The sequence below is a fragment of the Equus asinus genome, chromosome 10 (assembly GCF_041296235.1).
Source record: "Equus asinus isolate D_3611 breed Donkey chromosome 10, EquAss-T2T_v2, whole genome shotgun sequence".
NCBI classification, from domain to species: Eukaryota; Metazoa; Chordata; class Mammalia; order Perissodactyla; family Equidae; genus Equus; species Equus asinus.
The window spans coordinates 97,972,921-97,986,933 of record NC_091799.1 but is presented as its reverse complement, the minus strand read 5'-3'; the positions used below and the strand labels follow the sequence as shown (position 1 = coordinate 97,986,933).

General features: G+C 34.9%; 1 long non-coding RNA gene across 1 annotated transcript in view; it reads right to left on the bottom strand.

The window, feature by feature from the left end:
- Positions 1-12,023, bottom strand: part of LOC139046489 (uncharacterized) — a 32,606-nt gene extending 20,583 nt beyond the window's left edge. Inside the window, exon 1 of the long non-coding RNA XR_011506593.1 lies at positions 11,855-12,023. This is a non-coding gene — a long non-coding RNA (uncharacterized lncRNA). The remainder of the gene's footprint in view (positions 1-11,854) is intronic.
- Positions 12,024-14,013: the final 1,990 nt, after the last annotated feature.

Genomic DNA, 14,013 nt, shown 5'->3' with positions numbered 1-14,013 from the left:
GTGTTGCCTGATTATACCAGTTGTTGGCAGTTGACATTTTTGTATGGAAGCCTGTGTTGACTATTACAAATAGCTGCTATGCATTTCATCCAAATCTCATCCAACGTTGCTTAATCCTCTTCCCTAATAGGTTATGTTAATAAATCAAAGTGATGAATGGAATTTCATGTCAGAGAGGGAAGTGAGTCACATGGCTAGGGTCTCCTGAGGGTGTGAGGTCCTAGAGGGGGTAACAGAGCAGGGAATTCCCGAAGCTTCCAGCATTGCAAGCTTTTCTTCTGGCTTTGGAAGATATCCCTGTAACACCTTCCTAAATAGAACTGTCTCTCCTTTATTTCCTTTTCCACCTGGTCCCATCAGGGGTTCTAGATTTCCCTCATATTTCTTCTATGATTGTCTTCCACGTCCGAGTACTTTACTAAATAATAGCCCTTAAATTCCTAGGTGGAATATAGAGAGAGGAGTGATAATGGCTAGTGGCAATGGATTAAATGGATTTATGACTGCTTAGTGTCTGTCTAGAAATATTAGAACTCTTCATAAGCATCAATGGCTGTGTATAAAACCAGTGGAGTGGTTACTCCCACAAGTGAAGTGTATGTGCTACAGTCTTGAAAGTAAGACTTATGTACCCAATATCCCTTTGCAGTGCATGTCCTATACGCAGTGCTATTTGTGTGTCTGGGGTTTGCATCATGTAATGTTGGTGGGATATTTGCTTTCCTTAGGCAATAAGCTGCAGGAAAATAGAAGTAGAAACTACATTCAAGCAGAAACTGCTCTATGAATTACTTAAATGTTTTAACTTGACAGCATTCTCAATGGAGGTCAAGATAGTTATTGGAGACTCAGCGTTGCTACTCAGAAAGACACTTTAAAAAGCAAAATATTTTTTAAATTTTTAGTTCCATATAATTAAAAAAATAAGAAACATTTGCTTGTTGGCATGAATAAAAGATAGCATTATCACAGTGTATGCTTTTGCAAAAAACACTGTCTCCAATATATTAAAGACAAATTTCTATAAAACGGACACCACAGGGGAGAATATAATGCTGAAAAATATAATAATTTTACTATGTGCCAAATACAAATCAAACAATTTTCATGTATATGGCATATAATAAAAGCTAGAAAAATGTTCATATTCTATCATCTTCTACAGGTACTTGTAAATAATATTTGTGGGTTATTACTATGGAACTGCCAAACAATTGACAATGAGGATCAATTAATCATGTCTTTGCTTGGGACAGAATTCACGTGTCAGCAACGGGTTGCATATCCTAGGAGACAACAAAGTGTTTAGACATGTGTATCTCAGAACAAAGCATTGATTAAATGTCAATGAATACAAAAATGAATATCAGCAAAAACCACCTTGCTTATAATACTACACACTATCAGCAATATCATTGAGTTCATATTTCACAGACAGCATTACGCCATTACTGTGGAAATTTCCAGTGGTCTCATGACATGATTTTTGTCTCTAGGTTCACAGAAGGAAAGTGAAGAATAAATACTTAGAACCACTGGAACTCCCAAATGGTTTTGTGGAAAATAGAGGCTTAGATTTAGCTGATACTCGCGTTCTAATCTTTGTTCCATTTGACTAGTCCCTTCTGGTCTCTGGCCCTCAGTTTCTATAATATTACTGGATTGGCACAGATCTCACAAATCTCTCCCTCTCTAATAGTCTATGATTTTCTGATTCTATAGCAGTGTTATGTACGATTCATGTAAGAAGGATAGTAATTAGCAGCTCTGCTAAGGGGTGTGGTGTTTGTCTTACATTATCATATCCTCACAAGAACTTTCCCTTGCTAAAATTACAGCTTTTAATGTTTGGACATTATTGAAGTATGAACCCCTAATAGAAGGTTCTATGTTCAGAGACTGGAAGAGACACTGAACATGGCCCCAATAAGCACTACAGAAGTCAAAACAGAGCATTACACTTGTAGTGTATTAATAATTAAGATCTTAAAGTTTGCAAGTGGGAGGAAGGACAATAGAATAGCAGATATGTTGACAATTTATTAGCAGCTTGGCATAGGTCCAAATAAATCAGAAGATAAATTTAAGTACTATATTAAATAAGTGGTTTAGTAACAAAAATAAATTTATAATGATGGGACATTTGCTTTTCATGTCAAATCAATGTGAATTATACAAGTGGGAAGCAGCCTTCAGCCAGATTTAAGAGAGGAAATTAGGAAAAATGTCTTTTCTTTTTCCCCCAGTGTGCCAACATAGTTTCCCCCAAGCATTAGAAAAACTGCAAAGTGAAACTGTAGAAAATTGAATTTTTGCTCTATTCCCTCATAATAAACTGAGGTCCTGGAAATGTGAACTCAGTGATAATTCTTTACCATTTTAAGTACTTTAGCTAACTATATTCCCTATATTCTGTAGTCAAAATGATATCACGAGGAATTACAAAAAGTCACTTTAATATACTTCATAGCAATATTTGAAACAATGATAATACTAAGTCAGAAACCTTCCTATCTGAACATATAGACATTCTTAAAACTGTTCAGCCTTGAATGGATTCATCTCAGTAGCTGTGCAGTAACTACGGCTCAGACTTGCAATAAGAAAATTCTTATTTAAACAGGTATGACTTTTAATATTAATCAATAAAGATAGTAGTATGCCTAGTGAGGAGGAAGAATTGATTAATAAGAGATATGCCAGTTTCCAATAAGAGAAATGCTTTACTCCATGTCTCTTAGATGTAGATCTCTTAGAGTTTAAAGAATAATCAAATGGCTTTGGGACATATAAGTACAGGGCTAATATTTTTACATGTGTTATATGGTCCATATTGCCTTACGCAGAGTTACTACATTCTTTATTGGCTATAGCCACTGGTAGGCCATCCGTTAACATTAGATTATACAACTTTCAATATAGTAAAAAGATATAGTAATGTTTGTTTCACCTAGGTACATATTACTTTTATTTTTTATTGAAATTTATTTGACACATAATGCTGGGCAAATTTAAGGTGTAAAACATCTTGATTTGATACATTTATATGCAGTGACATGATTGCCATTGTGATAGTTAGCACCTCTATAATTATTTCTTTTTTGTGATGGGAATAATTAAGATCCGGTCTCGTAGCAAGGCTGTTGACTAAAATATAGTATTGTTGTCAACACTCCTAATTTTGTATAGAAGATCCTGAATAGCCAAAGCCATCCTGAGAAAGAAGAACAATGCCAGAGACATCACATTTCCTGATTTCAAACTATACTTACAGTAATTAAAACAGTATGGTACTGGAATAAAAATAGACACATAGACCAGTGGAACAGAATAGAGAGCCCAGAATTAAACCCCTACATATATGGTCAACTAATATTCAACAAGGGAGCCTAGAACACCCATTGAGGAAAGGATAGTCTCATCAACAAATGGTGTTGGGAAAACTAGATAAACACGAGTAGAAAAATGAAATCAGATCACAATCTTACCCTATAAACTCGAGTTCATTAAAAATTAACTCAAACTGGATCAAAGACTTAAACTTAAGACCCGACACGTAAAACTCCTAGAAGAAAACGGGAAGAAGCTCCTTGATATTGGTCTTGGCAAAGATTTTTTTGCATATGACACTAAAAGCAAAAACAACAAAGGTAAAAATCAACAAGTGAGACTATATCAAGCTCCTCTAGATACATATTAAACAGGAATTTTGGATCGCTGGCCCTGGGGCATAGTGGTTAATTTCGGCAGCGGGTTCAGATCCTGGGTGCAGAGCTACACTACTCGTCAGCCATCCTGTGGCAGCATCCCATATACAAAATAGAGGAAGACTGGTACAGATATTAGCTTAGGTCTAATCTTCCTCAAGCAAAAAAAGACGAAGATTGGCAACAGATATTAGCTCACGGCAAATCTTCCTCAGCAAAAAAAGAAGAAAGAAAGAAAGAAAGAAAGAAATGATAAAAGGGAATTTTTTAAGGGTCCACTATTGACATCAAAGCATTTGTGTAACGATAAGCTATTATGGGACTGTTTCCAAATGAAATATGCTCAACATTAGTACTATATTACTGTTAAGTGTACTGACCATTTTGTTTTGCAGTTCTGATTAGATCTGGCCATCAGTAGAACAGCAAAAAGACTATATCAAGAAATGGAAAGGTAAAATTGAAAAAGAGAATGATGGATAAACATCTTGAAATATGTTGATATTGATGTCTGGTTAAAATTATTCCCCAGAAGAAATGAACTAAAATTTATATACTTGAAGAATTTGTTTCACAGTAAATAATGGCAAGCCAGTCAGGGATAAGGAATGGGGTTCAGACTGTCAGAAAAAGACAATTAATTATTACACTGAATAATTTATTGTGTCTATAGAGTGAAATATTACACAGTAAACCATTAAGTATTTAGATCAGAAACTTATATGGTTCAAATTAATATTCTATAAAAAATGTCTTTCTTTAATAAGGGATATTGTAACCAAAATTCTTTTGAAGGAGTTTTTCCTTCAAAGGTGTTTATTTGGCTAGAACATCGTTTTGAAAGTTGTCGTCGACAATACCTTTGCATGGACCATCCGCTCCCCAGTTTGCCATAGACGCCACACGTCCCTATCACTCCGGTCTTTTCATATCTTACATTATTCTTTTGATCCTGAAAGCATTTGGTTTTGTGACATTATAACCACTGGGTAGGGGTTTACATGAAAATATACATTAACAGATTGATCATGAGTCAAACTGTTATTCTATAGTCTTTGCAACGTGACTTTGCTTGTCTATGATCAAGCAGTGAAATCAGTCTCCCAAGGGCTTTAATATGAGTGAAACTTGTGACTTATTTTTTCCAAAAGAACATGGCTGTAGTGATGTTCTGTCACTTATGAGGCTAGTCTGCATAATGAGGCAGGCAGAGCTTGTAGGAGAATAAGAGACGATTGAAGGAGAATCAGTTTTACTAGCTGAAGCTGTCTAATAGCCTACAGCCAACTGTGTGAGAGAGTCCAACCATTGTCAGCTTAGATGCTCATCCACAGCTGCATACAGATGTATGAATGAGCCCAGCTGTGACTCAAAGATTTCTCCAGCTGACTCATAGAGTAACGAGCATTAATGCATATTTCTTGTTTATGCCATCAAGTTTTGGTGTACCAACTTTTAGTAGCAATAATAATAACAAAAATACCTTATATGGACGCATAGTTTAATTTTAATTTTCTCAAGGTCACATGCTAACTGTACACAAAGATATCAGAGTGCAGAAAAATAAAATCAAATAGATACACAGTTCTACAAAAGAACCCCAAATATTTATAATTTCTGTGTAGCTCTGTTTGTAGTTGATGATCTCTAAATCATATTATCTAGTTTAAAATGACAACATTCATTATTTCAATCCTTGCATTTTGCTAGTGGTGATTTTCTCAATCAGAACCGTGCCACGTCTCTGAAAAATAAGTAGTTAAATAAAGCCTTCCATGACTTTTTATTGCTGAGAGGTCAAAGTTTATTGGCAAAGCATTTGAGACTCTTCACAAAGTGTTCTGAACCAACCTTAGAGGTCTCACCTGCCATTCAACCCTAAGCATCCTCATCAAGTATACAAGTGCATGACTCCTGAGTGCGCTGTACTCATTTTTCTTCGTGACTTTGGTCATGCCACTGGTCTTATTGATAAGACTTTTCTAACTGAGGAAATATTGCTTTCCTCTAAGACAGCTAAAAATTCCTCTCTGCAGTGAAGGGACACTTGGTTCTAAAAGCAATACAATTTCCTTCTATTTTATCCTCTCAGAGTCTGTAGTCATTTTCAATTGGGTGCATGAAAGCTCATCACAACTAGGCAGCTTAAAACAACGCCCACTAGTTATCTCATAGCTCTGCAACCAGAAGTCAAGACAGGACAAAACTGGATTCTCTGTTACAGTCTCACATAGCTAAAATCAGGACCAACCCACTTTCATGCTCATTCAGGTTATTGGTCAAATTCGGTTCCTTGCGGTTGTAGGACAGAGGTCTCTTTTTCCTTGCTTGCTGTCAGTCAAGGACCACCCTCAGTTTGTAGAAGCCATGGCATTCCTCATTACATGCCTCCCTCTATCTTTAAGCCAGCAATGTCACATCAATCCTTCCCAGGTTTCAAACCTTTCTGGCTTCACCTTTGTCCTCTAGCCAAAGAATATCTATGCTTTTAATGGGTTCATGTAATTGGAGATTTGAAATCTTTGTGCAAACCGGTATCCATGGAACCAACCACATAATCTCCCTTTTGATTAACCCCAAATCAATTATTAGTAACCTTAATTGCATCTGAAAAATCCTCTGCCATGTAATGCACCATACTTAGGATGCTCCGTTTCATATTTAAAGCCCTAGGGATTAGAGTGGGAAATCTTAGGGGTAGAGGTAGGAATGCTAGAATTCTGCCTAACACAGATATCTTTTTACATATTGATCTGATATATATAGTTCAGTGGGAAAATCATTGTTTAAATATCTTTCTAACTAGATTACTGTTTCATTCCTCACAAATATTGTGTCTGCATTCATCAGCTTGTCCCATCACCTAGCATGTATGGTACCTAGCTCGGGGTAAGCAAACAACAAATGTCTGTTAAGAAATAGGATTAATTATATAAAAATGTAGAATTCCATTCTCATGATATAAAAAAATTTAAAAAACTCAGATTATCATCTCGGAAAAAACAATCAAATTAATCAACTCTTTGCAAGAAATTTCTCATAAGCTATTTTATCACAACTACTACTCTCAATCTAAATAAGTTATTTTAATATTTAAACAGAAATAATTTTGTTTTACTTTCCTGAACTTTGGCTGAGTTATGGATGTAGTGTAAATAGTTTTGTCTAATTCTTTTAATCTATATTTTTATTTTTTAATAGTCTTAAATGTTTTATAGAACTAGTCAATCTTATATACAATGGAGCTATAGAATATATTGGAAAAAAGAGAAATTAACAGTCCAGTACAAACAGTTGGGGATTTTTTTCATCAACTCATCCATTCAATAAATGTTTGCTGAACTTTTTCCATCCATGCGTGTATCAGATATATGTGTGCTTACCATTTGAAGACATAAGGGTAGATGTATAAGATTTGTTGTGTATCTTTAAGAGGTTCATTCTTTCTTAAGTGAAATTATTGGGGGCCAAATCACTGTAAGTGTAAAGGAAATAAGAATGCTGCACTTACTGAACTTTCAGTTTAAGGGGGAGCTTGATAAGTGCTTGAATAACAAAATAGAAATACAAAATGCCATGAAAATTTAGATAAAGTGCCTAGAAACCATTGGGATGAAGAGAGAAATTACCAGTTTTTGATCTGAATGGCATGGGGTTTGGTGACATAAAATAGAATTTTTTTTCCAATAACAAATTTAATTCACAGAAGACCTACAAACTATCAAACAAACAAAACTCAAGATTCTCTTATTTCCAGTCTTATTGGAAATTTTTGTTAAGTTAGTGGAGGGCTCTCTTATGTGTGCTTACACTTTAAGCAACCAGTGGTGTTGAGACCGAAGCTTCCTATAGTAAATCAGGGGTGAAAAGTTAAAGTTAAGATATGAAAAGAAAAATGAAAATGTCATGACAATTGTAAAGTTAGGGGATTCTTCATCCTTAATCAATTATGTATGTTATAAGAGATTTTTATGCCTATAGTAATTAATTTCTAGGGCAATCTCACTAACAATGGATGAGAATTCTAGTTGTTACATATACTTTTCAACATTTGGTACTTTTGATATTTTTAATTTTAGCTTTCTGAGGGATTTGTAGCTTAACATGGTTTTAAATTGCATTTCTTTGATGACCAATGCTGTCAAGCATCTTTTCATGTGCTTATTGGTCATTTGCATATTTTAATGATGTGTTTGTTCAAATTGTTGCCCATTTTGGGAGCTTCTTTTTTTGTCATTAATTTGTTTATATGTCCTAAATGACAGTCATTTTTTGGACACATATTGTGCATATATTTTCTCCCAGAATGTGACTTTTCTACTCATTTTCTTAAGAGTGACTTTTGATGAGCACAAATGTTTACTTTTGATGAAGTCTAAGTTATCCATTTTTCTCTTGTATATCCACTCTGGTGTTCTGTCAATAGTGATTTTCTCAGGTTCTTCACCTGTACTGTGAAGAACTAATTTATGCAAAATCTGTGACCTCAGCTGATACATCCGTATGAGTACAACGTTGAAATGCTTCTTTCTTTGACCCGATTCTCTCTTCTAGACTCTCTGCCTCCTCTCTCTCTAATTAGTGGCTGAAATAATTTCTTTCCCATGTCTTTCTCCATGGCTCCACACCTGTACTTTTAGATGTCCTTCCTGCTTGCTCTATAAACATCTAAATCCACTTTGGCCCATACATTTTATTATATCATTTTCATTTATCTCAGAGAATGGCATGATCACTTATCTAGTCTCCCAGGCTGGACACTTGTGAGCAATCCTAGATCTGCTCTATTCTGTCATGATCAATATCTAATTATTTAACTAATTCTTTAAATAAGAGTTCTGCCATATCTCTATCAACTCCCTTAGGTCTACAATACAGAGAATTCCTATTTCTTTCTTTGCCCCAGAAAGTAGTATATTGATTAATTACTGTTGTTTATGGCAATGAAAAAATTAACAAGTAAAACTATTCTAATCTAAATGTAAAATTAACCTATTACCTATATAGTTTGAGTCTGAAATAACGATTTTCTTATGGCATCTGAAAATACAATTGCAAAGGTAAAAATATGTTGTGGAGTTTTAGTTTGCATATTTCCATTTTCCCTTTTCATACAGCTATTTTTATAAGTGATGTCTTTCTGTTTCTCTTTTATGAGGCAGCGTGTTTCAACAATCTCTGCCCTCTTGACAACATGTAATACCATTTCTGCTCTCAGTACCCTTAAGCAAAGCTATTACCCACATTGGGAAAGCAAGTTAGCATTTTTTATGTAATTCTTTGAGTTGATACGTATTGTATTTTACTTAGAGGCATTTTCTTTCTTGACATTTTATGCAATTACAAGCTGGAAAAGACCCCATAAAATTACCACAAGAACTAAAATATCATTCCTGTGGATCTGCCCTGGGGTAGCGTGATGAACAATTTTCCTTCTGACATGGGTGTCATGTAGCATTAGCAAAACGACCTAAAGTGACTTATTTTATTGTTTATTAGAATAATGTAAGACTGGACACTAAAAACAAATATTCACAATTACCATATCATCTTTGAAATATTAGTTCTTTGATGGTTATATATTAATGTTGACAGTGGAAAGTCTTCACTAATTTATCAGTCCCATACTGTTGCTATTTTTCTTTTTGGATGATTTCTCTGCCATTAAATTGAAATATAATATTTGCCAAACATTTGACGTGTCAAGGGCTCTAGAATCTATTTTCCAATGGGACTAACATTCCTACCCTTTAATGAACAAATGGTAGTCCTTAACGAATCTTATAATCACTATATCATTTGATGCTTATCTATTCCATAGTGTACAATGCAGTGTTCAATCATACATTTAAATTTTCAGTCCGAGCATTCAAACTGCCATTTCTTTCACCTTAGGCATTTGTCCAATAAATAAAACACAACAACTAAATATCTTGATGACTTGGGCATGACTATCAGATGTGAAAGTGATGTTTCAGCTATAAGAAAATGAATAGCTCGATTATAATAAATTAGAACTTTACAAATTCAATGTAAAAAGACTTTGAAAAAGTGAAATGAACAGCTACGAAGGTAAAGCCTTAAGCATCTAAGTGCTTCAATAAATAGTTTAATTGGATAGATTTCTCCCACTTACAGAAAAATTATGTGCCTCTTTTCTTGTTAAAAACAAATATTGCTTTTATAAGGATAAAAATAAAACAGAATAAATGTGCTAATTACTATAAACATAGAAAATACAAAATCATAAAGAAGGGAATACAAATTATCATTCATTGCACACTTTTGAGAAAAACTGCTATCAAAATTCTTATAAATTTTCATATTTGAAGAAATTGTGGAGAGGTTTATCAAATCTCATAGATTATGAAAAGAAATTAAAGCTAATATAAATTAGTTATTAGGAGTGGATAGTACTCAACTGACATATGGGTTAAACTCTTTTAAATTATGAATTCATTCACTCATTTATTCAAAATATGTAAGTGGACTTCATGTGGTCTAAACACCATTCTAGGACTCAGACTGCACCTGTGAGCCCAAGACTCCCAATCTGTTGGAATTTATATTTCAGTGGGGAAAGCTGACAATGAAGAGTAAGTATAATAAATTATAAGTTATCTCGTAAGTGACTAAGTGTTATGAAAGAAAAAATAAAAGTAGAACCAGAGAGAGAATAGAAGCTAAGTATTAACTAAAGTAACAAGACCTCATTGGAAATCTGAAGGAGGCAAAGGTTAACCAAGTGCATACACGGGCATAGGCCATTTGAGGCAGAAGGAACAGCTAGAACAAGAGTTTCAGGCAGGATGGGGCCCGGCTAAGCTTGAGGAGTAGGGGAGGAGACAATATAAAAATGACTGTAGAGCAAAGATGGCTCAAGCAAGATATTGAGTTGATCTAAGAAATAGCATCTTTGTTTGTTTCTGTCAACAGTTTATATGTCTGTGTGGGTATGTGTCTGCATGTGTGTGTGTATTTTCCTCCACACACAGAGGAAAAAAAAACAAGAAAATAAGAAGGATAAAATTGGAGGAATGGCACAGAAAGGGCATTGAGTCTTCTCAGAGTATAACTCCATAAATGATAAATCACATAAATATATTACCATATTAAATATTTTTAAACTAATTATTACAGGAGTACCAATATAGAAAGCATTTTTAATGGTTTAAAACAGTGAATTAATTGTAAAACTTAAAAAAAGTTAGACAAAATCTTTTTTTTTCTTTTTTGCTGAGGAAGATTTGCCCTGAGCTAATGTCAGCTGCCAATTTTCCTCTTTTGTTTCTTTTGTATGTGAGCCACTGTAGCAGCATGACCACTGACAGACAGGTGGTGTAGGTCCATGCCTGGGAAGTGAACCCGGGCCACTGAAGCAAGGGGTGCCAAACTTAACCACTAGGCCACTGGGGCTGTCCCTGAAATCTTAAATGTTAAAGCTATAGGAGTTAAATTGAGTAGAAAAACTTTTAAAAAGGAAGAAATAAAATTAATAAAAAGCATGTTGGGCAAGACTGTGTAATAGATGCTAAATTGTAAGGCAGAACATCTTCCTAATGCAAAAGAAAATGAAGCGGTGTTATGAGGAGAGAAAATATTTTAAGAAAATGAAAGGAGGAAGGAAGATGGATGTAAGGAAGAAGGAGGAAAGGAAGAAGAAGAGAGGGAGGGAGGGAGAGAGAAAGAAAGAAAGAAGGAAGAAAGGAAAGAAAGAGAGAAAAAGAAAGAGAGAGAAAGAAAGAAAGAAAGAAAGAAAGAGAGAGAGAGAGAGAGAAAGAAAGAAAGAAAGAAAGAAAGAAAGAAAGAAAGAAAGAAAGAAAGAAAGAAAGAAAGAAAGAAAGAAAAAGAAAGAAAGAAAAGAAAGAAAGAAAGAAAAAGAGAAAGAAAAAGAAAGCAAAGAAAGAAAGGAAGGAAGGAAGGAAATAAGGAAGGAAAGAAGAAAAAGAGAAAAGAAAAAGAGAGAAAGAAAGAAAAGAGGGAAGGAAGGAAGGAAGGAAGGAAGGGAAAGAAAGAGAGAAAAGGACATACAAGATGCAGGTAAATATAAAAACCTTAGCCAATTTTCCTGAGTAGACTGAAATGCACCTCACAGCCCATATCCTCATGGCAGAGAGTGACAAGTGGTCCCAAAACCTCTCACTCACCCTTCTGGCGTGGCATCTGGTTTCTCTGACATGGAGCACACTCTATATTCCTAGCTCAGAGGATCACACTCTCGTCAGGAAGAGAGGCTTCCGTTTCAAAAGCTTAACTCAAGAATCTTTTGTTGCCTTAGAGTTTTGGAAATCCCCAATCTTGATTTATTAAAATAAACAACAAAAATGGAAATATACAAAACACTTTCTCTTGGGACAAGAAGCCAATCTCCTTTTTTCCTTATTACTACAATTGAAAACGAGCACTTTGTGTAGGTTTTCTTTTTATTTTTTATCCTCAATGTGTTAAACTCTAATGAATATTGCATAAACTGATTGTGATTTTGGTAGAAATCCTTTAAGCTAGGTTTAAATCTTGATTTATACTTTTAAGTATACATTGTTTCCTGAAATAGTCTCATTAAACGCTAAGTCTGTAAGCTTTTCTTTATGAAGTATTTCAAACCGTAGCTAAGCTTTTTAACCCTCAAGGAAATAGATGAAGGCATGGAGGATTATGTCAAGAATGTTTGGAATATATTTATAATACATATCTTCAGTCTTTAGGTTTCAGTAGCAAGCAGTAACATATTAAAAGCTACTATTTTCTGGATTCCATTCTTTTATTTTCTTTTTGTGGTGAAGATTTTCCATTTCAGATAATTAGTTAAAATACTTGCAACTTTTAATTTCAGTTTCAACCCAAATTCCCAATCCTGCTACATTAATTTCCTAGGGCTGCCATAAAGTATCACATGTTGGGTTGCTTAAAACAATGGACATTTATTCTCTCATAGTTCTGGAGGCTAGAATTTCAAAATCAAGGCATTGGCATGATTATTCTCCCTCCTTCCACGGAAGAATCCTTCCTCGCCTCATCCTAGTAGTTGGTGCTTGCTGGCAATCCTTGATGTTCCTTGGCTCACAGCTGTATCACTCTAATCTCTGCCTCCATTGTCACATGGCCTTCTTCCCTCTACAGCTTGTGACTCTGTGTGTCCTCTCTTCCTCTTATAAGGACACCAGCCGTTGGATTTAGGACCCAGGCTAAGTCAGCAAGACCTCATTTTAATTACTTCTGGGAGGACAGTTTTTCCAAATAAAGTCACATTCTGAGGTTCTGAGTGGACCAGGATTTGTTTGGAGATGGGCATCATTCCACCCAGTCTACTCACCATGTGTATAAAATATGGAGATCAAAACACTTACAAAGTATATTTCCAACTTGGGATGTATGCCTCTGAGGAGAGAGAGAGAGACCCACCATAGGACTTCTCTGGAACTCTTTTATCTTCCCCAATAAAAATGGACTCTGGAAGAGTCTGACGTGGATGAGTGACATGGACACTGAGGCAGCTCTGCTCTTCCCAGAGGGAGCATGTTTGGGTAGATGCCCAACAGCAGGTGTTCCTCAATCAGCTTGTATCTGTTAGTAAGACTAATTTCTGCAGAATTTCTTAATTAATAGATACACTCCAAAAACTCTCCAGGAAATCCTTCTAGCTAAGAGAAATAGACTTGCTTTCAAACTAAAAATTAATATTTTTGGTAAATTGAAGTTCTGCTTTCCATATTCATTTTCTGTGTGAGCAGCTTGTAGAACCTTGTGCTGATGTGATGAATGCTTTGCAGGCATTTGTAGTTAGTGAATTCCTGGAGCGACAGGACCCGTTTTATTCATTTATGTATTCACACAATTCACAAGATTCCCATACACAGCAGGAGCTCCACATATAGTGATCATGAATATGTTAATGGATGGATGAATCGTGACAGTTTATTGCTCTCTCCTCTCCTCCCACCACCACTTACTCCATTTGTTCCTTTTTATTTTGCTGAAATGGATAACTCTCAATATAGTTCCAACTCTATACCCTAAAACAAGCTATCGGTTTATTTATTATGTAACTTAATTAAATATATAATTGTGTAAATGATACTATTTTTCAAATCTGTGATGGTATTGCCTAATTATCAGTTGCTATTAATTATCTTTGAATGTATGTGGTTCTAAGTAGTGAACCCAGTTATGACAGAGAACAGTGGAAATACAGTGCTCTTTTATGTGGATTTTTGATCACTTCTCTAACATACTGGTGTCTTCCAGACTCTTAGGTTAGACAGTCCATTTATAAGTGAAACAGCATAAACCTGCATTTTCTCTTCCA